Genomic DNA, 24,417 nt, shown 5'->3' on the forward strand with positions numbered 1-24,417 from the left:
CTGGGACCCGCAGGCAGCCAGCACCCAGTTTGACCAGCAGGCAGACCAGAAGGGCTGACAGGTTTATCTGACATCCAGGAAGCCAAACTAAAACCCCTGTGCCTATTCTGTCAATTCAAAAGTACAAGTTATAAACAATAATAGCTAGTATTCAGACAGGGGGTCCCTATTGCGAATCTGGAACTCACAGTTTACTCTTCAGTTCTCCAATATAGTATATGGAGAGTATTAGAGACAGAGATCCAGAAGCTTCCCTTTCATGTAGTGAAAGATAATAGAGGTAGGCAACTTGGAATGGCTGGTACTGGGGTCCCTCTGTATTCACATCCCTTATAATTTTGAAACTTGCACTTTAAATTTGGCATAGGTACAATTTCTTTGTATATTTTTAACCTATCAAATGTGATAAATCAGTATTTTTAACTCATTACCCAGCAGTATGACCTCCCCAGGGAAAGCTTTCAACATTGCTTCCAGCCAAGAAAAAAGTGAACTTTTGAACTAGGGCTTCAAACTATTCAGAGTATTGACAACAAAACTACACATTCATAGAGCTCGCTGAAGCCTACTACAGATCAGTTTTGTTGCAGTGACCCATCTAGAGTAATCACAAGGGCTCACATGGAGTTTCTGTGGTCTCTTTAGTGCCAATAATAACTGAAAAATTCTGTGTAGTGCCACTACTGAAGTCTCAGTAAAATAAAAAATGTTTGTAGATTTAAAAAGCTTAAAGCTTCTGCTTTGGCCAGTTTTTTAATGTTTTGGTGTGGGGTATTTCTTTTTATCACTGTTAACAAGCCAAAATTAAAGGCAGAGTTCTGGGGCACCACTGCCAAGGGAGACCAGAACTCCACACTGCTCTGTTCTCTAGTATGGATCAATATCCACAAGTACCTGGAAAATTTAGCAGGTTGAGAAGTTGGATTTCCATAGGAGATTTTAGGTCTTCCTCTCTGTTTTCTTGATTTGTTCAAAGCCAAAACTTTCAACTTGTGATCATGGCCTTCATGTAAAGCCAACAAAAGCTCTTTAACATTAGTGTGATACAACAGAGGAAACTGCTCCTACTGTAAAAAATATAGCCAAAAAATTGAATGGAGTCGCTGACACATTGAGAGAAAACAAATTAATGACAGTCATTAATTTCTCAAGAAACAACCAAATGTGGAAAAAAGCTTACCTGAACATGTAATGAACTGCTTAATGAACCAGAACACAGACTGATTTGTTCTGTTACAACAGGGATTTTAGTCCCAGACTTGGGCATCTCATTAGAGCTCCATGTGAAATATCAATGGCAACATCATTCAAATCTACTGTTAATTTTCCTCCCCTGCCACAAATATACTTCTCTTCTTATATGATTATTTTCTTCTTAACTAATCCTCTACCAAAGAGTAAAAGGCAGGAAAATCTGAGAAAATACAGCCTCTTTAGCGCTAATCCCAAACCAAATCCCCAATTTCTTCTGCAGTCCACATCAAGCAAACCTTTCAGTTTTTTCATGTAATGAACATGAAATCAAGTGCAAAGTTTCTCTTTCGTGGCCTCAGTAAAGTAAACATAATACATTTCTTTCCTCAGAGCTCACTAACAATTTCTTGCTTTCCTGCTCTTCAAAACAGACATACTGAAGGCATGAGTGGTCTCTATGATAGAGACCAAAACCAGAAATTTCCTTGGCATCAGGGAAAATGCCCTAGTTATCAGTCTTGTCGTTCACATCTTCTCTCTACTTCTCTTCTATAATGGATCTCACTGTTAAGAATTCAATAACAGAGAAGTGACAGGGTTGGGTGTCCATGTGCTTAGAGCAGTTTTGGAGTATGATTCTTCCCTGACAGAAGATTCAGTGCGGATTTGCTGGTAGGTACCTAAATCTATTAGCAGGATTAGGCATACCAGTACCTCTAACTTCAGCAGTTCCTACAGGTTACTCCAAGTATTTTTCTTCACTCTCCTTCACTTCCTATGCTCATTCCAAATCCCAGCTGGAAATACCTAAATCTCCCCTTTCTTGTATGTTCAGTTACAAGCTTCTAATCTAAAGGTGTCTGTGCCAGCACAGCGACCAGGAGAGGGAGAGAGAGCCTAGAAATGCCACAAAGTCACCTTTAGGAATCTCTGCCAACCTGTTTCGTGGTTTGAACGGGGTATTTGCTAGGTGGTGTTACATAGATGCTTGTACAAGAATGTTTATGTAGTTAAGAATAAAAACAATTTTTTTTTGTAAGATAAAACACAGGATCTGAAATGTGTTCTCAGTAGTCCTCCTTAACAAATTTACTATTGCAAACAAAGAAATGGGAATCTAATTTAATACTTAGTGGCTGGAGCCACTGACAAGATAGAAACGGTGCTCAGTGTGGATCTAAGATTTTTCTGCTTTGAAATCAGAAGGAATCTATTTTTCATTCCTGTAAACTCTAAAACTACATGGGATTAACACTGCAGAGTAAATGAGGAGTGTAGTCCCCAAGTGTGAGAAATGATCTCCAGACAAACCAATCAGTAAAGAGAAGCATGCATTTCACAGTATGCTAAATTTTTACCATTCACCTTCACAGTCATTTGTTATCCTGGAATAACAAATCCCAGTATCTGCATTGATCTAAAGTCTGTGTCTTTCTCCACTTGTTTGAGGGTTATCTGTCTTCATGACCTACAGTAAGAGCAAAAATTAATCACAATTTCTCCAGCTTTCATTTAAGAAATATTTAAAATTATAATGCTTTTCTGTGCATGAATACATGGAGAACTTGTAATACTTGAATCTTTAATATTTGGGTCCTTATTGTTTTCCAGAATTATAAAACAGATTGGTGACTACCTGCCAAAAAGTGCTGCCACCCCACTATTCAACAACCTTGACTGCCAAAAGAGAAGTGCCACTTCTGTGCTCGAGGTGAATGTCATGATAAATATAGCAGGTGTTACACTAGTCCAGATGTATAGACTTATTGTAAGTTACTTAACTGGTTGCTCAGAAAAGGAAGAGGTATAATTTTCTGTGGTCCCAGAAATCACTGGTATTTAAGTCAGAAATCCTTTCTGACTGGTTTGCCTTAAACTGTACAGGCACTCTTAAAAACAGATCCTCAAGTCTAAACTCAACTGTAACCAATGGTTGCAGTACCTTCTTTAATAAGTATGGGCAAAAAAAATCAAGAAAATCATGAGTTTGCATGAAAATAGAAGTGACTGAATGAATTAGAAGCAGAAAACAAGAAATGCTCATGAACTAATAAACAGGCTGTGTTTATGTACACAAGTTAACTTGCTTTCAAATTCCTCAAGGTATCTTTATCCTAAGGTTATCCTGCTTCTCAGCAGAGATCCTGTTGTTTCTCATGTGTGTGCAAAACTTGGCTCATGCTAAAGAATTGCTCACTGGGTAGAGAAGGTAAAGAACAAGAATCTGTGTGCTGTTTATGTGAAGACAGCAAGCAAGTCTGCAAGAGGCATGGCACATCCATTCAGACAGAGCCTATCTTGGCATCTCTTCTGTGCGTTCTTGTACAAAAAAAAATCTTCAAGAAAAAGAACACTTTTGAGTGATGTCCACACCCATGAACAGATGCATAAGTGGAACAGCAGTTGGCTACGATAAATTCTCAAGAGAGATTTTGTAACCCACAATTGGCCAGGATTATCCTAGCCACGTAGTTTGTCTCCCAAGAAAACTGTTTGTCAACTGATTGCTTTCTTGGAGCACGTGGCTGGGCGTTTTATTTTTCCATATCTCACCCTTGGGCATTCAGTGGAATAGCACTGTGTACTAGTGTTTCAGCCATTCCAAGTATAGTATGAGAGTGACAAAAATGCATTATTTCAGGTTCACAAGCTTAAACAAATGGCATGATCAGTGGCACGTGATTAAAATAATGTAAAAATTTCAAAGGCTAAAAGTCTCCTAGAAAGGGAGACCTCACAGTTGGTTGGAGGTTTTCACAAGATTCCGTTATAGAAGTGATTCCATTTCACATTTTGAGTAATCACATTCAGACAGTCTCAAATATGTTGGAGTTCCATCTAAGGTAACCACAGATATATATCAAAGAAGCCCTATTTCTCTGTGAATAAGTAGCACATAGTAGCAAAATAACGTAGCAATTATCTTCTTTATTTCTGTAAAAAGAAGACACCTCATCCACTAAGAAGAAATCATGAAACTGACACAAAACACTAAATAAAGTGTTCTTGGAAAAGCAGCTAAATACTAACAGGATTCCTGGAAGAGTCCTTCTGACCCATAATTGTAATATTATCTCAAGGAATCATGCATAGTCAATCAAGCTGATGAGTTTTATTATGTGTCCTTTTCTTCCTCCAAACTCTATGCTTATACATGAATTACACACTGAGAACAGGGTGAATGCTGGCTCAAATGTGCTTTCTAAGGGCTATTATTCATGATGGGAGTCAGTAGAAAATCTTGATTATATAGTTTGGAATTTTCTTTCTGAAAACTATTATTTTGCATACTTAATTCAATTCGTGGTGGCAAATATTCGGAGTAGAAGTAATAATAGATAAGTAAAGGTAGAAGCAGGTCTGTGTTTTTTCTAGCAGTCTTTGAACAATAGAAAACTACTACATTTTTGAAAGGTACTAAGGAATGCTTATTTCTAGTTATGTATGTGACTCATGCACAGGAGTTCATGGTATCAAAAGTGGTATTTTAAAAGCTACAAGTAAATCATTCTGAAGGAAAACAAAATAATATGATTTCTGCCAACCAGTTCTTGGAAAATAAACCACATGTATAACTTGTGAAGCAAAGAGGCAGAGTTTCCGTTAAATCAGCTCATCTGAATCATCTATAATTTTTGTTTGGCTCTCGACAAGTATGTGAGCGTATGGAGAGGCTACAGACAAACCAAGTGGCCACTGGGTGGCCAGGGTCATCCTGCGGACACTCTATTTTAGAGGAACGGCTAGCCAAAAACTTCATGTATAAACACTTCATACTATTCTTGGACGCTGGGAGCAAGACCTAAGACACAATTAACTGTGTTTTATAGACAACAAAGTAGAGAACTCCCTTTTCCAAAGTGCAGAATCTCAACAAATATTGTGAATATTGCTAGAATAAAACTTTAAGCCTGGTAAATTTCCATCTTTGCCCTGAGCAGCCTTTATTTAATGTGCAAATCCAAAGGAAACAATAACAACAGGAAAAGAGAGAGAGAGAAAAATGTGACATTTTGTGATATTATCCACAGTGTTATATAATGTGGTTTGCTAAAACATAACCAATTGCTTCGGACATTAGTGGGAATGTTTTCTTCATCTGTTCATCTAAAGTATTCTTATTATAAACATGTTGGCTTTCAGTGTTCATTCATTGGAGGGCTTTGTTTTCTGACAGATAAGTAAAGAGGAGGGAAACATCAAGTAGCCCCAGCTATTGTATGTCACCAGGCAATGTCTTACTGCCACCTTGTGTTGAGCAAAAAATATGCGTAGTTCATATTTCACAGGCTTCTAAACAAAAAAAATTGTTGCTCAGAAAATAAACAGGAAGGAAAAGCTTCAGAAAAGTATGCATGACTGCGTGAATACATATATAACATTGTAAAGATGGATTCTGAGATCATAAAAAGAGGAAAATGCTTAATTTTCATTTTTAATTTGTTTTTACAAACACGTGGAAGAAGCCTACTAATGATTTACAGCCTTTTGGCTATTAAAAGCTGGAAAACTGCTTTTTTTTTCTAGGGAAAATTAATGGACATTTATTATTTTGTTCCCTGTGCAGATTTTTTTTTACAGCTTCATGATGAAAAATGGGATTTCTTACGAGCTACAAAGATTTCATCATACTCTAGGGCTATTTCTCAAATACAGCAAACAAGTTTTCACACATCAGTACATCCAACTAATGAAAAATTCCTACAATACTGCAGCTTCTTACAGTTTGGAATAAATCCATATGCTGCAGACAACTTTCCCACCCATTTGATAAATCATACACAATGAGAGGATTGGTTCTTGCACTTCAACAACTTAGAAAATCATAGCTCAAAGAAAATCTCTCCTCTGTAGCTCCAGAGAGACTAGTTTTCCTCGTGATGCAATTGCTACATGGCAATATGTACATGCACACGCATAGGCATGCATAGACAAAGTCAAGAGATGGCAAGATTTTCTGCTGCGAACATTTGCTCTTGCAGAACTATGACTAAAGGACAGTTAATCGAGCATGCATTTAAGATGTTACCATTACTACAGTTTTTCTCTCTATGTGTCATTACTAAACAGTGTTGTCCATGCCATGATGACTCACTGAACACACTCCTTCATACTTTAAATCGGTTGTTTTCAACTTGTCGTTTACAAATCCACAGGCCTGTGGACTATTTCTACGATGCCTACAGAATAGGAGTTTTACAAAAAGCATATCGATCTATCTTTTGCAATTTATATGCAAAGATTTATATCTACATGTACATTCACCGTCCACAAGTTCAAAGATCCACAGTCTGGAAGGGGTTGGAAAGCACGGTATTAAAACTCAGTCATGACCTCAAATCTTTGGAGGCCACTACAAATTACAAATCATTTTTATCTCCAAACTTACTGAAGCCACTAGAAGTCCAGTATCAGCTTTACTGCCTAGAACCATGTCAGGAACCAGCTACAGAGTAGCTTCAGTATTTTCAAAGTGGCCATGCCACCATGGCCATAGACTTGGCTAGCATGGTAGATTATGTGGTTACTATACAAGTATTCAGTAAATCAGAAACAATCTTTGGGTGGCAGTATTAATTAGTGATAAGTGGTTAAAAATTCTATCACCATCAAACACTTCAAAGGGACATCACCTCCACCTCCCTGCGATGCCCCAAGTCCCAGTATTAGATAAATAAATGAGCTAACAAACAAACAAACAAAGCAGACATTCTATGGCTTCATTCAGTATGATAAATGGATGAACTAGTTACTTAATTTTGTTTGGATGGTAAAGACTCCTTCCAGTCATTTATGACCATTGCTTAGCACAAGTCATAAAAATGGGCTTGTTTAATGTACTTGATGGAGGCACAATACTGTCTGCTGAGGGTTCATGAACCTCAGTTGCTGCAGAGTCTGTCCTCAAGGCATTATTTGAAGGGCTGATGAAAGTGTTTCTTGAGCAATAAAAAATTAAAATAGAACTATAATAATTATGTATAGTATGAATTACCACTCAGGTTTTGATGTCTGTAACTAGAATACATTCCCACTCTCACATTGACTCCTCACTATAATAAACTATTATCTAATATTATTATTTCTAACTAGGAAAAGCTGTGCTTTAGGCAGTCATGGGTAACTTATTAGCAAGGTCTAGATTTAGCATAGTACAGAAGATATTCTGGCACAGCTAGAGTGGCTCAGATCAAGGGGTTGCTTCATATCAAAGTGAGCAACTGAAGTCACACTGCCTGTGATTGCTAAATAGACAAGCTTTAAGAAAAAGAATAGCTTTAAGACAGAAATACAAATGAGAAAATCAGAAAAGAGCAAAAGATGTTATTTGTTCCCCAGATCCTCTTGCTAATAACTGTACTAAGACAGAAATTTTCAAACAATAGAACCATAGTCTTGAGTGATCGCTTACAGTACCTACGTTGGTCACCTACTATGTTCCAGAACAGTGGAACAACTTCCATAGCCCCGGACTCCCCTTTCTTCCCAGCCATCTCTGTTTTCTCAGGAGCCCTTCAGGTTTTGGGGCAGAGACAAATAATCTTGCGTCACTTCTGTTGGTCAAGGAGATGTTAGGAGGTAGCACTCCTCTTATCAGTGCTTTATTTGTTACTGTCCTCACCTACTCTCATTTCCTTTTCTCATTCCTCTCTACCCTTTACCTCCCATTTCTACTACACAAGAATTAGCAAGACAAACACACTACTTTTTTTAGCCTCAAAAGTATTCAAAGCAGGCTAAATCAGTGAACTCTCTTGGCCATAAGCCATAAGGAGGACAGTAACAGGAGAGTTTCTCAGACTTTGTTGTCTTTAACAGCTTCCATCCGTCATTAGCCAACTCTTGCTCAATTGTAGGGCTCCTAAATACATAATATGATAACACTCTCCAGTTAGTGTACCTTATTCCGTGTAGATGCCTGCAAAAATGTCTCATGGTCTTGTTCTGGATCCTGCAAAAAGTCCACTTTTAGTATACTGTGAGGCCAAATATCAGCAAAGTATTAGAAATTCATACACTGAAGAGCACAAGAGATATAATTACACCAGCCTCTTCTCTTGCAGCATTGTCAAGATACCAGTGCTCATCTGGCTGCCACACTTTCCACTGGTAAGATGTGCATGTAAATAAAACTCAGTGAAAAAAATGGCAGCTTAGAACTGAAAATGTTTCTTTCTTCCACAGTCCTGGGAGAATACTCACCCGCACCCACAGGTAAAATGCCATTAACACCCACAACAGATCTAACTGTTGGTGTCTGATCCCAGCAAACTCTCAACTACCTTGAAAGTGTTCACTAAATTTCTCCTGCTGCTGCTCCTAGAAAAACCTTGCTGCAAGCCCTAGCATGTGAACTACGCTTTTGGTGGTCTGACTTGTTTTATGGCAGCTGTTGGTGACTTTTAGCAGACTAGTATTTTCTCCTAATTCAATCTGCAAAACCAGAAGTTTAAAAGTCATTCATTTAATTATGAGAATGAGTTTCAGCCACTTTTTCTTACAAGCATTTGAAGAATTTCATTGTTAAAATTCTTAATTCCTTGCTCAGTGTTTGGGGCTGAAATAGCTCTATATTATTTTAAGCTGCCCATGATAAAGAAAATACAAGGAAAAATGTATCTTCACACAGCAACTCATTGTGCTGTGTAGATTTACCCACACTATCCTGAACAATGGCTGCTCAGCTGCCAGTATTTAACAATAAACAAACATCAATAAATAAGAATATTTGACAACAAATTTAGCTGCTGTTGGGGAAGTTGGTTTGTTTTCTGTCTTACACAACACCAAGGAAGAACTTGCTCAGGAAGGACAGTTGGTACTTCAAGCAGAGGAACCGTGCAAGTAAATCACTGATGGAAGGAGAACCCCCATCTGTGACAAAGGATAAAAGTAGCCAAGCAGCAAGCAGGATGCAAAATGACAGCTGTTTAAACCACATCTCTAACTGCTGTGGCCAATGGCTTGATATCTCCAAGGAACAAGCAGGCAGCCACAGGAGGGTAGGACACAGAACAGCAGAAAAAGAGCAGCATATTATTATTTTATTCTGACCAGACTGCCACTTCCCGTCCAACCTCTGTAACAGCTAGTTAGCAGTTGCCTCATTCAAACATCTGTCTATCCAGGCTTTGATTTCCTCTCTCAAGCTCTAATGAATTTTAACGTGTTTGAATGAGCATTTCCCTCTGCCTTATGGAGATAAAACAAGAAACAGACCCTTTGGGCCTAGCACATCCTCTGCTCAGTAGTTCTCCTGAAGTGGCTTATTCGCCTTTCCTTCCAGATAATTTATTCGCCTCTCAATCTCCTGGTTCCTGACTTGCTGGTAAAACCATCTTATGACACAAAAGCTCATTTGTCTTCGGCCCTATGCCTAGAAGGGAAACTGCTAGATTGCTAGATAGATCTTCAGTGGCTAGGTAGATACTTTATTGTTAAGAAGAGGAAAGAACATTCTCCCAGTCTGCCAAGGAGCAAGAATAAAGCTGCTGAAGATGGTATTTCTTACCATCAAATACAGTGGTGATGCTTTAGAACAATGGATAATCGTGTCCTGGCTCTGATATTTCTGTGTGCACTGTCTCCATCCATGACGGAGCACACTTCTCACCTGCAGCAACCAGTCCAGGAAGGCCTCCAGCTTTTGACACTATTTTCATATTGCTTGCATTAATTAGATATCCAGTATTATTTCTAGCAAGAGTCTTACTAAACATGACTGGCCTTCTCTAAAATGCAGACATGAAGATATAATGTAAAATCTGCCTGACAGAAGGAGAGTGGCAATACAGCTGGCAGTCCAAGTAACTGTGGTCAAAACCAAACTTCTAGGAAAACATCAATGTTAAATGGTGAAAGGAAGCAAAGTGGAGGAAACTGACCTGTCCTGAAATTCTCCCTACAGGTGTCATGACTGTCTCATTGAACCTGCACCTGTGTGCATGATACATCACCTCTTTTGCACATCCAGTTTCTTATTCTGAGCACCCAGAATCCCTCACAGGCAAGCAGGATGTGTATTAACCAGTAACTTTGCACTGTTAGTAGCTGGAATACAGGAAAAACTGTGCCAGAAAGCTTCCATCCAAACTGCAGTACATACTTTTACACTGCCTTGGGAAGTTTTGCCCAGCTGTTCATTCACATTATCTTACACTGAAATCAGTTATATTAATGATAATTCTGGCTGTGGTACCATATAGAGGGAATGATGACAAACAATATTTTATGTTTGACAAGGTGCCTGGTGAGAAGTCACAGCGTACTGAATTAAGCCGTGCAGTTTTTTGCCATCTGAACAGAACTACCATATTAGAAAAAGAGAAAGGTGATATATCATATTTCTTCGCAGCACCCTGTAGGATTACTGCTGTATCCATTGATTACTCTGTCAAAGACAGTCTGAAAATAAAGAAATTCAGAAAAGAAGGGAGAAGGATGGATTTTTCTGCAGCCATGTGCTTCAGAGCATGGATGATTACCACAGCTACTTTTCCTCCCAGTTCCTGTTCTGTCCTGCTTCCCAGACTATTCATAATTATTATCTCCCAGGTTTCCAGTACTCTGCCTTCTCACAGCTGCCTTGCAAAATGTCTCAGGCGCTGTTGCATGTGCTTTCAGTCTGTCTCTGCCTCTCTTCCCCACATATACTTCACTGCAGCTCAGCTCTAAGAAACAGAGCTGAGGAGAACTGAAGTATGTGACTTACACTACTATGCAGTAGGGGACCTCTTCCCCTGTTCCACTTTTCACAACCGCCATAAATTTCTCATCCTAGTCAGGTGCAAGTGGAAGGGATTTTCAGGGGTTTGCAGGTGAGAGATTCAGGTTGGCAAACCTTCTGCAGCCTGCCAAAATCAAACACGAACTGGCATAGATGGAGGTGGTGATAATTGTTGGAAGAAGAGAGACACAGACCAGTGTCACGTGTGAGCATTATGTACAGATCTCATGTGTGGTCTCAGCTGGAGGCCACCTCCAGTGCCTCAGCTTGCTGGTCTCTGAGGCAAGGCCTCGCTTTTGAATGTCATGTTAAGATCTGACTTCAATTTTCTAGGAAACGCAACCCATTAATTTGCAATCTCCAGAGAGTTTTTTATATTCCTTCATATTAATCTCAAGTTACAGTCCAGATTAATCTAGAGATACCCTTACAGAGGTCTTTGTGGTGCTTGAGGTGACAGAGCTTTTATTTCTAATTTACAGGACTTTGGTTCCTCTTAGTCATCGTTAGAATACTTTCCTACGGCCACTTCACATCCACAGATTTGCTACTGGTACCTCACAAATCTATGATAAACACTGAACGCATGCATAGGTTTGTATCCTTGTGGGGCCATTTTATCTGATAGATTCTGTCTGAAGGACTTCAGGCACCCATGTAATCAGCCTATGAGATAATGCACACAAAGAAGCAGCAGCAGCAGCACAATTATGCAGCCAGACCAATCTCTGGTGTTTCCTGACGTTTAGTGGTTAACTGTGGAAATGTACTGCTGAGTGAATGTCAGCTTCTCTGTTTGATTCCCTGTGGATTTGTTGTTTGTTTGTGCTTTTCCTTTGAGGATAACATTTCAAAAGGCTAATCCTACTGCTTCCAAGCTATGCTATTCAGACTATAATTACAGGGCAACCATGCATAAGTCATCGGTGTTTGACTAGACGTTAGTCCAATCCTATCATTTTATTCCATTTCACTGGAACCAAGCTGCCTTTACAGTAATATATAATTGAATTGTGAATTCCATCTTTTGTTACTGTGGACTCCCATAAATATTCTTTTTTAATTATGTCCTATCCAGTTTGTAATTGTTTTAGAGTTCAGGGAGTTTGGTTTGTACGATGCAAGTACTTAGTACTTCTTACAAAATAGTAACTCTTTCTTTTCTAGTGACATGCTTTCCAAATGTAAATATTTTAGACAACTAAAACCTGATTTCCTCTGAAAAGCACAATGCCTTGCCAGCCAAGGAGGACAGTTACCATACCAGTCATAACACTTAATTTTTAGACTTTGTTATGCTTAAAAATAATGTACCTTTGCAGTTGTACATATGTGGGTATTTTTTATTCCATCCAGCTGAACCAATATCTCTAAATATTTCAACGCCAATTGCCTTTTCATTGAAAATTCCAGTGGAGTATCAGATGGCAAAGCGTTTAGCTCTGTGCAGGGGTCTCTAAAAGTGAGGAATAAAGGGGGTATTAATTAAAAACAAAAAACTGATAAATGCTGATAACTCTCGTAGAATCATAGAATAGTTTGAGTTGGAAGGGACTATCAAAGGTCATCTCGTCCATCTCCCCTGCAAAGAACAGTGACATCTACAGCTAGATGTAGGTGCTGGTTTGTGTTACGTTTTGTATTGCTGAATGACAGATTAATGCTGGGTTTTGTTTTGCCCTTATCCTCAGACACCGGCTTTCCTTACATGTGGATGGTTTACAGCACACTGAACACTGCTTCTTTCCAAAACTCCAGAATTTAAGGCCCAAGACAAAATTACCCTTCTTTTCCTATAGGAAAGTTTCCTGCTCTATAAACTGTGCAATAACTAAATAAATACAGATAAATAGGACTTGGAGGTATCTTTGAAATACCTGAAAAAATGTCTGGGAATGGGGAAAAAAGACCACCCCAGAAGCAGCAGTGATATAGATAAAGTATAGTCATTCAAGCACTGGAACAGTTTCTGCTGAGTCCCCATCCCTGAACGCTAAAACTAGGCTGAAACCCTGAACAACCCAATCTGGTCTCAGAGCCAACCTGACTCTGAGCAGGCACTATATTAAGAAGCTCCTGAGGTCACCCCCAGCCCATCATTCCATCCCTCTTCTCATTCTTACCACCACAATGACATGTCTAAAGTGAAAACCCATCTCAGATTGCTGGATTTTAGAAGATTCTGAAAGTGATAGAACAATTGCCTCTACCCAACTTCTGGTGCTGAGCAACTGCAGAGATGTTAATTCTGCACTACAGGCATGAGCTCCTGGGAATACCGCAAGAAGCAACGCTTTGCACGAGTGGCTGTTTAGCAGTGATGAAGCACCTCTCAAAGCTGAAGCTTCAGTGCTGTAGTGCAATGTATCTTCTGCCAGAAAGGTGGGTAAACAGTAGGAGGTTTGAGTAGCAGATCTTTCAAGTGAAAATGTTTCACACCTGAACAACTGATCAGTGAGAAATGATGCAACTTTATGGGATGTTTTATGAAATAGATTAAAAGCAAAACATTCTGAGATGTTGAGAAAACAGCCTGTAAGATGTGGAATGCAGACTCCAAATATTAGTCTGGAATAAATCCTCCAATGATGGGGCCTGACCACTAGGCTGCTCGCTATAATGGAACTTGGATATGTTGTTTTTTTTTTTCATTTTTAACTATTCTGATTTAACTGGAGGTTAAATACACTTTGGACTCCTTCCTTGCTATGGAATGATCTCTACCTGTTAGTTTTCTTGGGCAAGATTTAATGCCACTGTCCATTCAGGATGGAGTGATCATTCAAAAAAGCCTCAGTTTAAGCCACAGCATGACAAATTTCTGTTTCCTGGCAATGCAAACTGAGTTAGTGAGCAAACAAAAAGTTAGCTCAAAGAACAGCACTGTTTGTTTTCAAGAAATGCATCAAAGAGAAAATATATCATAAAAGAGTAAACTCTATAAATGCTAGGTTAATAAAATAAAAGTACTGTCCACAAACTCAGCAGCTACGTGACTCAGAAAACATTTTTTTTCTATTTTGGGGCAGGCCTTTAGGGATGATATGTAATAAACGGAGAGATAAGGGCATCTCCAGGATATAAACACTATGTGCAACACGAGGGAAGAAATCATTTCTTTAAATAAAAATTTTAACTCTTCTTTAACTGTGGAGCTATAGCCACTTCCTTCAGTACTTCTATTCCATAATATTAAGTTTCCTGAGATACTGCTGCTAAATATTAAACATAAAGTCAGTGGAAACAGTTACTCATAACTTGGAAAGTATATACAATACCAGAGTTAAATAGGACCACTGATTACAGTTTGATTACTGAAAATGACACACTTATAGCAATGATAACAACGTATTTTTGGCCAGAAAATTTCCATAGACACACACAAATATATACACAGAGAGCATCTGTACAGTAATGTACATGGATATTGCTAAGGTAGGTTTTCCCTCCAGAGCACTGACAAAATCTCTACTGTCCCACATATATGAAACCACTGTATCCTTCAGACCAGCATTTCTTGTGGTCATTTGGCTGCTGCATTAATACACCTGCTTGCCTTATAAGCCCACTGCTATAACTACCTATGTAGTCAAATCAGAGGAAATAGAGAAAAGACTTGAGGACCAATAAATGCAATAGGGAAAAAAAAAAAAAAAGGAGCAAGGAAAGGTAAAACCTTCATCCACTGTAGTCAAAGCTACCAGTTTCAATAGACTGGATTTCAGTGTAAACTTTTAAAAAGAAGCTTTCGGATTGTATATCTACATATTACTCCATTATTTCTTTTATTCTAAAGTACAGTTATAGTGGTTGGGTGTTTTAGCCACTTATTTCCCACAAAAGGAGTTGTCTCCCTCAGTTTTCTCCATGAGAAGAGAAGGAGCTGTCTTTATTATGGACCTCACTGTTTTTATCCTTGCATGGTTTTTCCATATGTGCTTGCACTAACAGATGCCTATTTTTCTTGTATTCACTAACACATGTATACTCTCTGCACAGACTCTTTGAGTGGGTCAAGATATTTACAAGGTGTCATGGGCACAGCTGAATAGTTCATATCACAAGGTAGAGTGAGTATGAGATATGTAATGCTCTTTGATCCAAGACAATATTTGTTTATTTTACTATTTAGCATGGGATCAGACTAGCTGACTTCCAAGTGTGTCATTCAACTTAAATTGTTCTTTCCTTCTAAAAGTTTACAATGTCCCAGGACAAATTCTTCCATTATTCCTCACATAGCCGAGTTTTGTGCAAGAAGATCCTTTAATTTATAAAAGAAGCTATTCTGTTAGTGATAACTTCTTACAAACTCCTTAAAAGTACTGAGAGGACCAGGAAAACCCATCTGATAAATATGTGGCTGAGAGGCCGGTGCCACCAGAAGAGTTTTGGCTAATTAAACCATGGAGAGGTTTACTCAGTGCCTGGCCTAGTGGCTGCTGATGAAGTCCACATAGGTCATAAGGGAACAAGAATTCTGGCCTAGGAACTGTCTGGGCTCATTGACAGGGCTTTAAACTAGCTTTGGAGGGGGAAGGGGATGATAGCAAGCCTGCCCACAAGGTGTGGGATAGCATAGCTAGGTTAAAGGGACAAGATGTTAGCAGGGGCCCTCAACTTGCAGCATGTTATGGTGAATATATTAGGCAGCAAACTATCAGGGCTTATCACCAAGGTGTTAAACAAGATTTGATGGGGAAGGGGATGTACTACTGAGGAACAGAGAAGAGTCAGTGAACACTGCTGCTTTAGGAAATGGGGAGAAAATCTCAGATTTTTTTTCCAGAGGTTTTTGGGAAGGCTCCTCCAAGAAGGTATTGCAGCCAAAAGCCCAGCTGAAGTGCCTCTATACCAATGCATGCAGCATGGGAAATAAGCAGGAGGAACTGGAAACCATGGCGAAACTGGAAAACTATGATCTTATTGCTATCACAAAAACATGATAGGATGACTCATGTAACTCAAATACCATGATTGAGGGCTATAGGATTTTAGAAGGAATAGGCAAGGTAGTAGAGGTAGGGGAGCTGCCCCTTATGTTAAGAAATGGATGGACTGTGAAGAGCTGCCTCTGAAAAACAGTCATGAACAGGTTGAGATCCTGTGGGTTAAAATTAGGGACTGGATTAATAAAGGACATCTGGTGGTCAGAGTCTACTCCAGGCCATCTGATCAAGGGGTTTCAAAGACTCCACTCAGCTTTCAAGTGCAATATATTATCACCAGTTTTAATATCGTTATTTATTTTTCTTTCCTTTATTCCTGATTGTTTTAGCAGTTTAAATAGATTTGGTTTTCCTTTACAGAGATGAAAATGGAGCTGGTGTGCTGCAGATGGCATCATTTACTGAGAGGAAAAATTATTCATGAGATGAGCTAGAACTGATCCGTGTTTCAAACAGCTTTCAGGCACTGTTAGGGAATTGTTGAGTCCATTTTAGGGAGATAATATTGAGATTCACTTAGGAAATGTCTAAAGAAAGCTAAAGGACAACTTAAAAAATTTCCTACTAAAGAAGATATAAATATAATACGGATTAAGTTACAAAAGGCTGCTTTCTTGCCATTGTTTTCATTTGAAGCATTTGTTTCTGCATAAGAAAGATTTTCTTTGGAAGGAAAATTATGCAATAAAGTTTTTCATGTATCATAGCTTTTTAGAGAGGGATTTCTTCAGAAATGACCCATTCCTGAGATATTTCTATCTTTTGAAAGGTTCCTCCTAATATAGAAGTAAAGGAGTAGATTGGAAGAAGTGTTTAAGATGATTGACTGTGAAGTAATGTAGAAATATTATGTGAAAATAGTACTCACAAATCCCCTGATTCTTTTAATGCTTGCTCCTGGCCTTTGAAAACTTAAGGCTCTTAAAGGTATTTCTCAGAATTTCAAATTTCAGTCCTAAACATAAAAATTAATTTCATTTGGCCAAAATTTTTATCAGTTGACTTTATGTGTTAAAAGCTAACTTGCTGAAGGAGCAAAGTATGAAATAAATACTGTAGAACTGAAAGTTGAAGGCTACAGTGATCTGAAGACACAACCATAAGGAATTCTAATGACTCATACATTCACATTAATTTGGGGTATGGAGCCTCCAGCCCAGCAGCTCCACAGATCCAGAATCATTCTCTCCACAGAAACGAAGCACATCATCCAGATTCTTTCAGGTCATACAAATCCAGCCAATGTGTGGTGCTACATCTCATGGAAAGCAGAAAATCCCAGAAATGAGTCATTAGTAATCCCTCATTAGCCCCAGATTCATGTTCCATCCCTAGAACAAAGCAGGGCGCCTTTCAGAGGCAAGGATTGACAGGGTCCCAAGAGGTCTTATTTAGCAGATGGATGGAGTGAACGCCATCCACAACATTAAAAAGTTATATCACACTGGTGAGTTTCATTCTAAGGTCTTATTGCGAGCTGAAAATCTCAAAGCTCACTGATTTTACTGACAAGACCACTGCCACTATCACTGAAATAAGTATTTCATCTCTTATCTCATGGAAAGCAATCACTTTTTCAGTTATGTGGGTGAAAATAGACTGTGAGAGTACTGCTGACTTACCAACTCAATAAGCATCCAATTAATTGTTCAAAATATTTTTTTTTAAAAAGACAAATTCTTATCCCTTTTTTTTTTTCAACAAAGTTCCACATAGAGCAAGCCTATAATTCACACATACTGCAAATTCTGCTTTTTCCCTGTTTTGAGCATATACACAAAACTCCAACTTAAAACAAAGGTAACATTTCTTTCATAGTATCACAGCTGTCCACCTGATGTATTATTTTTCTGAAAAATAATAATTTCCATATTAAGGATAAGTACTTTGCAAGTATGGATATCAACTGAGTTCTATTTACTATTTTGATAATTGATTTTAAGTTTTTTTATTGACATTACTCATTAATTTTTATAAAAACTGTTGTCTTAATTATTGCCTGATATCTAGCAGCAGGAAACATACTCATCTGTATCTGTGTTGTTTTGAGTTTTTAAGAAAATCAAGTAGGTTTTTCTTAACCTGAATCCAGCTGTAAAACTCTGACCTTCACTAAAGGGTTATGGAATACATTTTGTAACTATCATAACTTTTCAAGAAAATAAAAGCCAGAGCAAAAGCAAACTCACTCAATGCACTTACACTGTTCTTTTCCCATTTAGAAAATTATACTCTGAAATATTTTGTTATTTCGCAAAGAGAGTAGAATTGCAACTGTATTAATCTTTAAATTCTGACTATATTAATCCCCCTGTTAGATTAAGATGTGTGTGAGGGGGTGGGTGCAATTGTGCTCTGAGTAACACAGTTAAAATTCCAAGCTTTATACATCCCAAGAGGGAAGTATAAATCACTTAGATATATTTCTTACCAAAATAGCTGACACCAAGTTCATGGAAACTGCTATTCAGAGTATTCTGTTGCTGTGACTACATGTTATCATACTGTGTTATCAAACAATCTAAAATTCAGAAAAGTATGCAAATATCCCATTGAGACAATGAATCTGTGGATTTTTTCACTATAGTGGAAAATCACTATTTTTAACATCTCAAAGGCACAGCAATGAGGAAAACCAGGGAAGCATTTCCAACTCTAGAGGAATTGCTGCCTGGTTTTGTGATACTCTTAGGTAGTCATTAGCACCTCTGGAATTGTTCTGCAGGACACATGAGTTCAGACCACAGACTTTTAAGGTAGTCACACAATACAATGTTCATGCTATCAATGAACAAGGCTCTTTTAATGGGTGCTCTACTTTATGTTGATGATGAATATAAAAAAAAGTTGCCCTCTTTTGCTCGTGTTTCTCCTGTGTTAAACTTAAACTAAAACTAAAAGAAATAGGCAATATGGCTGGGTGCAGTCGTGGTTATTCACTGATGAATTCTCTTATGAATTTACAGTGGAGATTAATTTTCTGTCATTACCAAGAAGATCCATCAGGAACAGTGATTCACTCTGTACCTTATACTTCTATGATAAAGTCACATTTCACGTGCATTTGTTTGCTCACACGTGATCGCCTTTTAATGTTCCAAATGCTACTGTTAAAAAGAATGATCCATTATCTGTATATTCAAACAGTGAACTGATATGTCCTACAGATTCAAAAAGTTGTGAAGAGGATGAGTTAACAGCTAATACCAGAGTAGCATGTGGCATCCATCTAGGGAAGTGCAGAGAAGTTCCCTTTAATTCACCATTCTACTGTGATGATATGTTCTTCACTTGGAAAATACGTGTATTTATTGCATTTCAATAATAAATTTGAATTTTCGTGAGAATAGATATGAGTTTATAATTTTCACAATGTTTTTTTGTTCTGAAGTGATCTCTCCTCATAGCACATTAGGTCCTAAAAAGCATACACAGAATGAAAGAATGTCTGTAGATATCTGATGGGAATCCTGTCATTTTCATTACTGTGACTGTCATGTGGGAAGATACTGAGGAGTGAGCAGAAACAGATGCAATTCTTTACAATATGTATTGTCTTGGCAGGAGTGCAGTATCCACTAAATTTGGCTATCTGGATAAACCAATGCCAGAATATAACAGAATATAATAAGTGCTAGGAGAGTGGGGGATCAGAACTTTTCTTTGCAGTATTATGTTTACTGGTGGTATGCCAAAGAGAGCTGCTCAAGAAAAAAAAAATCTGTAGTGCTAAAATAAAACCTTGTTAATGGATTGTTAATGCAAAGCTATTATTTTCACATACAGCTTTATCTTTATCTCACAGATGGAAAATCAATATCTACCACCATAAGAGCCTTGTGAAGCGCTCCTGTTTATGAGAACGCTGAGTTCCTCTGATTCAGTGTTACTTTTCTGCCTACAGCTTTTGCATTGAGATACGGAAAAGATGTGTGTGAGGGTTACTGGGAAGAAAATGTCTGTAACTTTCAATTTAATTACAGCTGACCTGGGAACCACATTAAAGTGAAAGAATCGATATTATTTATGAACACTCAAACACACAGATTTCAGCTTCGTCTTCCTGATTGATGATTTGCCAACTGATTCCTTTCTTCACTTAAATGTTGCTTTGCCTTCAGCCAGAAAACGACAGATCTCTCCATTTCACCTTTATTCTTGCAATAGCATGAACCTGTTCAACTCACAGCTGGCCAGTTTGTCCAGAAGGATATTGTGAGGAATAGTATCGAAGGCTTTACTAAAATCCAGACAGATTACATCCACTGCCCTACTTTCACTTCATCCACTAAGTGGGTGACCTTATCAAAGAAGGAAATCAAATAACTAAGGTAAGACTTCCCTTTCAAGAACCCATGTTGACTACGTCTGATAGTAGCTTTGTTCTTTAAATGCCTTCCAGTAGTACTCAGGATAATCTTTTATATAACTTTTCTTGGTAGTGAGGTAGACTAACCAAACTGTAGTTTCACAGACATTCTTTCATATTCTTCGTGTAGATCAGTGTAATATTGGCTAGCTTCCAGTCAGCAGGGACCTCCTCAGACTCTCACAACCTTTGGTAAATTGTTGAACTCCTTCAGCACTCTGGGGTACATCCCATCAGGCCCCGAGGACTTCATAAAATCACACAATGGTTAAGGTTGGAAGGGAAGTCTGGAGATGGAAAGTCACTACTCACACAGTCATGTTCCTACAAATCAGAGGATCAGGCACCCCCAGATCCATCATTAACAATAAAAACTAATAACCACTAAGAAAAAATAGTAATGTCTTCTCGGAGTCCTAGAAAAAGTGCTTAACATAGGTCGTATGAATTACCCCATGAAGCACACTGCATACATAACAGGTGTTACCACAGACTACAGAGGTCCTTGAGAATGGCTGCATTACATGTATGCCTGTCTCAACACTGATGAGAGGAATCACACTTCTAAATAACTTGAAGTGAAATTGGAGAAAGCAGGCCAGCAGCATTCCGATCTGCCAGGTGAGATTCAAAGCTTATCTTTTGGCTGTTGTCCCCTAACTCTGCATCAGTGTTCTGATTTGCATGACATGATGAGTTTTTAGATTTGGTGCTGAGAGATGAAAACCAGGCACAGTATCTGACAGGAAAGGCAATGACCTAGATCTCTAAGACCTATCAATGTTGTGACTCAGCTACTAAAGTTCCAGCTGACACCCAAGGCATTCATAAAGAAACTCTTGGGAGAGAAGCAGAAAGGAGTATAAATAAAGCTGAATACAGGCTTCTTAGAAATAATAGATTTGTTGTACTAAGAAGTTTGGAAGTAAATAGTATTATATGCAATAGCGTTCAACAAATGTTTTCTTCTAAATATATTCTTTGGAAGAAACTTCAAATGGAAACATTTCGACTTTGGAAGTGACCTAACTTTAAGGTAGAAAGTATTACATATCCAAAACAATGCTTGTCTAGGCCCATATCAAATTCAGGTTGAGCGAAGTTTCGTCAAGACAGTCAAATCAGTTCCATTTTACTTCAGCCCCAAACAAAGCTGTACCTTCATTATTTTTTTACATAATCTTAGCATCGTACAAGTATCTACAGGTAACTTCAAACCAAATAAACCGGTTTCCTACAGAAAAGGAGAAATGCTTGAGAAATTAACTGTTCCGCTCCTCCTTCTGCCATTTATCCACTTTGGCTATTAGTTAAATTGTGAGTGTCACTGATTTCTAAATGCAAAGAGGCTTTTTTTCCATTCATTTTTGGAAATGCAGAAAAATGACTATTTAAGTACCATGGAAGCGGGTTCTAAGAAGAGAAAAGATCTCTGCTTTTCACGGTACATTACAGAGCTTTTCTGTGAACATTGCTTTTTATTTTTTTCTGCTTTTTTTTTTTGAACATTTTTCTATGGATTGTATTTTCTCTTGGTCCAGAAGGATTTAAACATAAATAAATATAAAGCATTTATGCTTTATACAGAAATTAGGTACAAGTGGAAACACATGTTGCATCTCTTGCTAACTTCTATAGAAGTATTATTGTCTACTGATTTTTAAAAAGTATTTGCATTACAAAGGCAGAACTGGCAATGCATGACATATTCATCCTGTATTTGCCGTCATGATTAAATTGCCATTTGCTTTATCAGATTTTAACCATTTGGCAGATTTCATGCAGTGGGCATCTGCCATTAACTAAAGCTTTTAAAACTTCTCTGGGACAATGTTCTATCTTTTTGAGGGAAAAGCATAATGTCTGTGCCATAATAATAAAATAGGAAATTCTTCATTTGTAAGTTTAACTTTGGATTAGTCACCTGAAGTTTTATTGACAAATAGTTTGGGGTTTCTTTTTTGAGGGGATGGGTGGCTGTTTGTTTTTTTTGTGTGTTTGTTTGTTTGGCTTTTTTTTTGTAGAATTCATTCTGGTCCCATGAAAATCTGTCACAATCTGACTAAAGGTAAAGCCTTGGAAAAATGTGGAACAGTATCTCCCATGCTAAATTTTGAACAGATTCTATTCACATTTACTGAGAAGTTCAGTTGAATTTGCTCGCTCAGTTCCTACAGTCCTGGGACAAGTCAAGAGTTTCCTCTCTTACTGAGAAAAGGAAGTTCCCTTTGTTTTTTCTCATATTAGGTATGGGAGAAGGAGGCTGTATGTAATTAGAGGAGCAATACTTGTGTTGCTAAGCCAAGTGCCAAGAAATGAGGAAGTACCACAGCATAAACTCTCTATTTGGTTTCCATTTCAACCTCTTTGAAGAAGGAATGGAAGGCAGTTCCGGGTGAGGTGACAGAGTGATGGTTGCACCACCTGCATAGCCCCCCGCCCCGTTTCATGCAGTTCTAACATCAGGAAAGGTCTTAATCTCATATGGACTCTACATGTTGGATAGGACCCTTCCTCAGGGTACGGGATGTCCTAATGAATCAGTGCTATCGCATATAGGACATTGCTGTCTTTGGGTTACTGCTCTTTATTTGTTCAAAAGCTGAGGATCATGAGGTTACAGAAGCTGGTGCTCATAGAGAGAGAAAGGGAGTTCTCACATGAATATTTCCCGATAGAAGTGGATTCTGTCTTTCCATCTATTGCATGCTTGGGTGTTTTGTTGTTGTTTTGGGTTGGGTTGGGTTTTTTTTTTTTTTTTTTTTGGGGGGGGGGTTGTTTTTTGTGTGTGTATTTGTGCTCTCTAAGCCATTAAAACTGAGCTTTCACAAGGGTTCACAAAGAGCGTATTCCTTATTCTCTAGGTCCTTGACTTGAGACATGAAGTGTGATTACCAAGGGAGCTGAGCACTTACAGCTGCAGCTGATGTCAATAACATCTGTGCTCTGAGCCCGTTAAGAGTTATTCTTAGGGCTATATACTTACTATATAATATATTATTATAATATATAATATACTTTCTATATACTTAAGGGCTAAGTATATAGAAAGCAGGACCTGTTTCAGGAAGGACAGCAGGAATGAGTTATTTTTGCCTAGTTACTTTCAGTCGGTGTGGCTACTTCCACACCAGCCCTGAGCTCAACTAGCTCTCTAATTTCTTTCTTTACTAATATTTATCCATCCGCCTCTTTGCAAAAGGACCCTGCATGGCAGCTACCAAGGCTGAAGTATGGATTATTGTACTAGTACACTTATGTGGAACCCAATGGAACCAATTCCTGCACAGAAGGAAATATAGACCAAACCAAGAACTAATTTTTTCTTTCCTGACCATTAATTTTTGTAGAGTCCAATGGTATTTCCAGGACTTGGGTTCCTGTTTCTCCAGCTACAGCACAATGTCCCAGGGAAATTAAGAGTTCTAAAGCAGGCCATAAGCTAAGGGAAGGGCAGCTCCCAGCCACCAGGCCCGAATAGCTCTGTATTCTGACTGCCTGGGCTCACAGTCCCAAGACATACCACAAGTTTCAGTTATTTTATTTTTCCTGGAGTCTAAGCAGGTAGGACAGGATAACATGGTTTTCTGAAATGCTCCCCATGCTCACAGTAGGAAAAACTTCTATGTGACCTCCTAGATGCCTCCACTTCCCTCTCTTGAACCTCATCCACCTTAAGATCTACAAGTTCTACAAGCACTGATGTGCTACAGACCACTGGGGGAAGTAGGCCTCTGCCCTTTCTACCGAGTAGTCTTATGATAAAGCCACCATCCCTCATCTCATACCTTGCTATTGGACTAAAGCCCTGCTCTAACTCAAGCACAGATTCCAGGCTCTTTTTGGATCCTCTCATTATACAGTCCATCAGCCGGAAAACACCAGGGAGTACAACCATAAAGCAGTTGTCTTCTTAAAGTCAATTTCCTCTTCAGAAAACAGACCTCTGATCATCATCTTTTCCCTAATCAACACTAATTCTCAGGTTTCCACTCATCAGCAAGTCCCTGGGAAGCTCAGCAATTCAAGAGAACTAGAAGGCAGAAATTAAAACCTGTCCCTTCAACTGGTGGACATAACAAAATAAAAGTTTTGCTTAAGTGTGGCCAGTGAGGAAGGTAACCAGATGTGCTCTAAAACCAAAAAATCCCAGAGACCAAACCAAAACTTTAATAGGA

General features: G+C 38.4%; 1 long non-coding RNA gene across 1 annotated transcript in view; it reads right to left on the bottom strand.

Moving 5' to 3' along the window:
* The window catches only part of LOC110392306, a 58,277-nt gene continuing 35,924 nt past the window's right edge, over positions 2,065-24,417 (bottom strand). Inside the window, exon 3 of the long non-coding RNA XR_002434310.1 lies at positions 2,065-2,662. This is a non-coding gene — a long non-coding RNA (uncharacterized LOC110392306). The remainder of the gene's footprint in view (positions 2,663-24,417) is intronic.

Source organism: Numida meleagris, chromosome 1 (genome assembly GCF_002078875.1).
Source record: "Numida meleagris isolate 19003 breed g44 Domestic line chromosome 1, NumMel1.0, whole genome shotgun sequence".
Lineage (NCBI taxonomy): Eukaryota > Metazoa > Chordata > Aves > Galliformes > Numididae > Numida > Numida meleagris.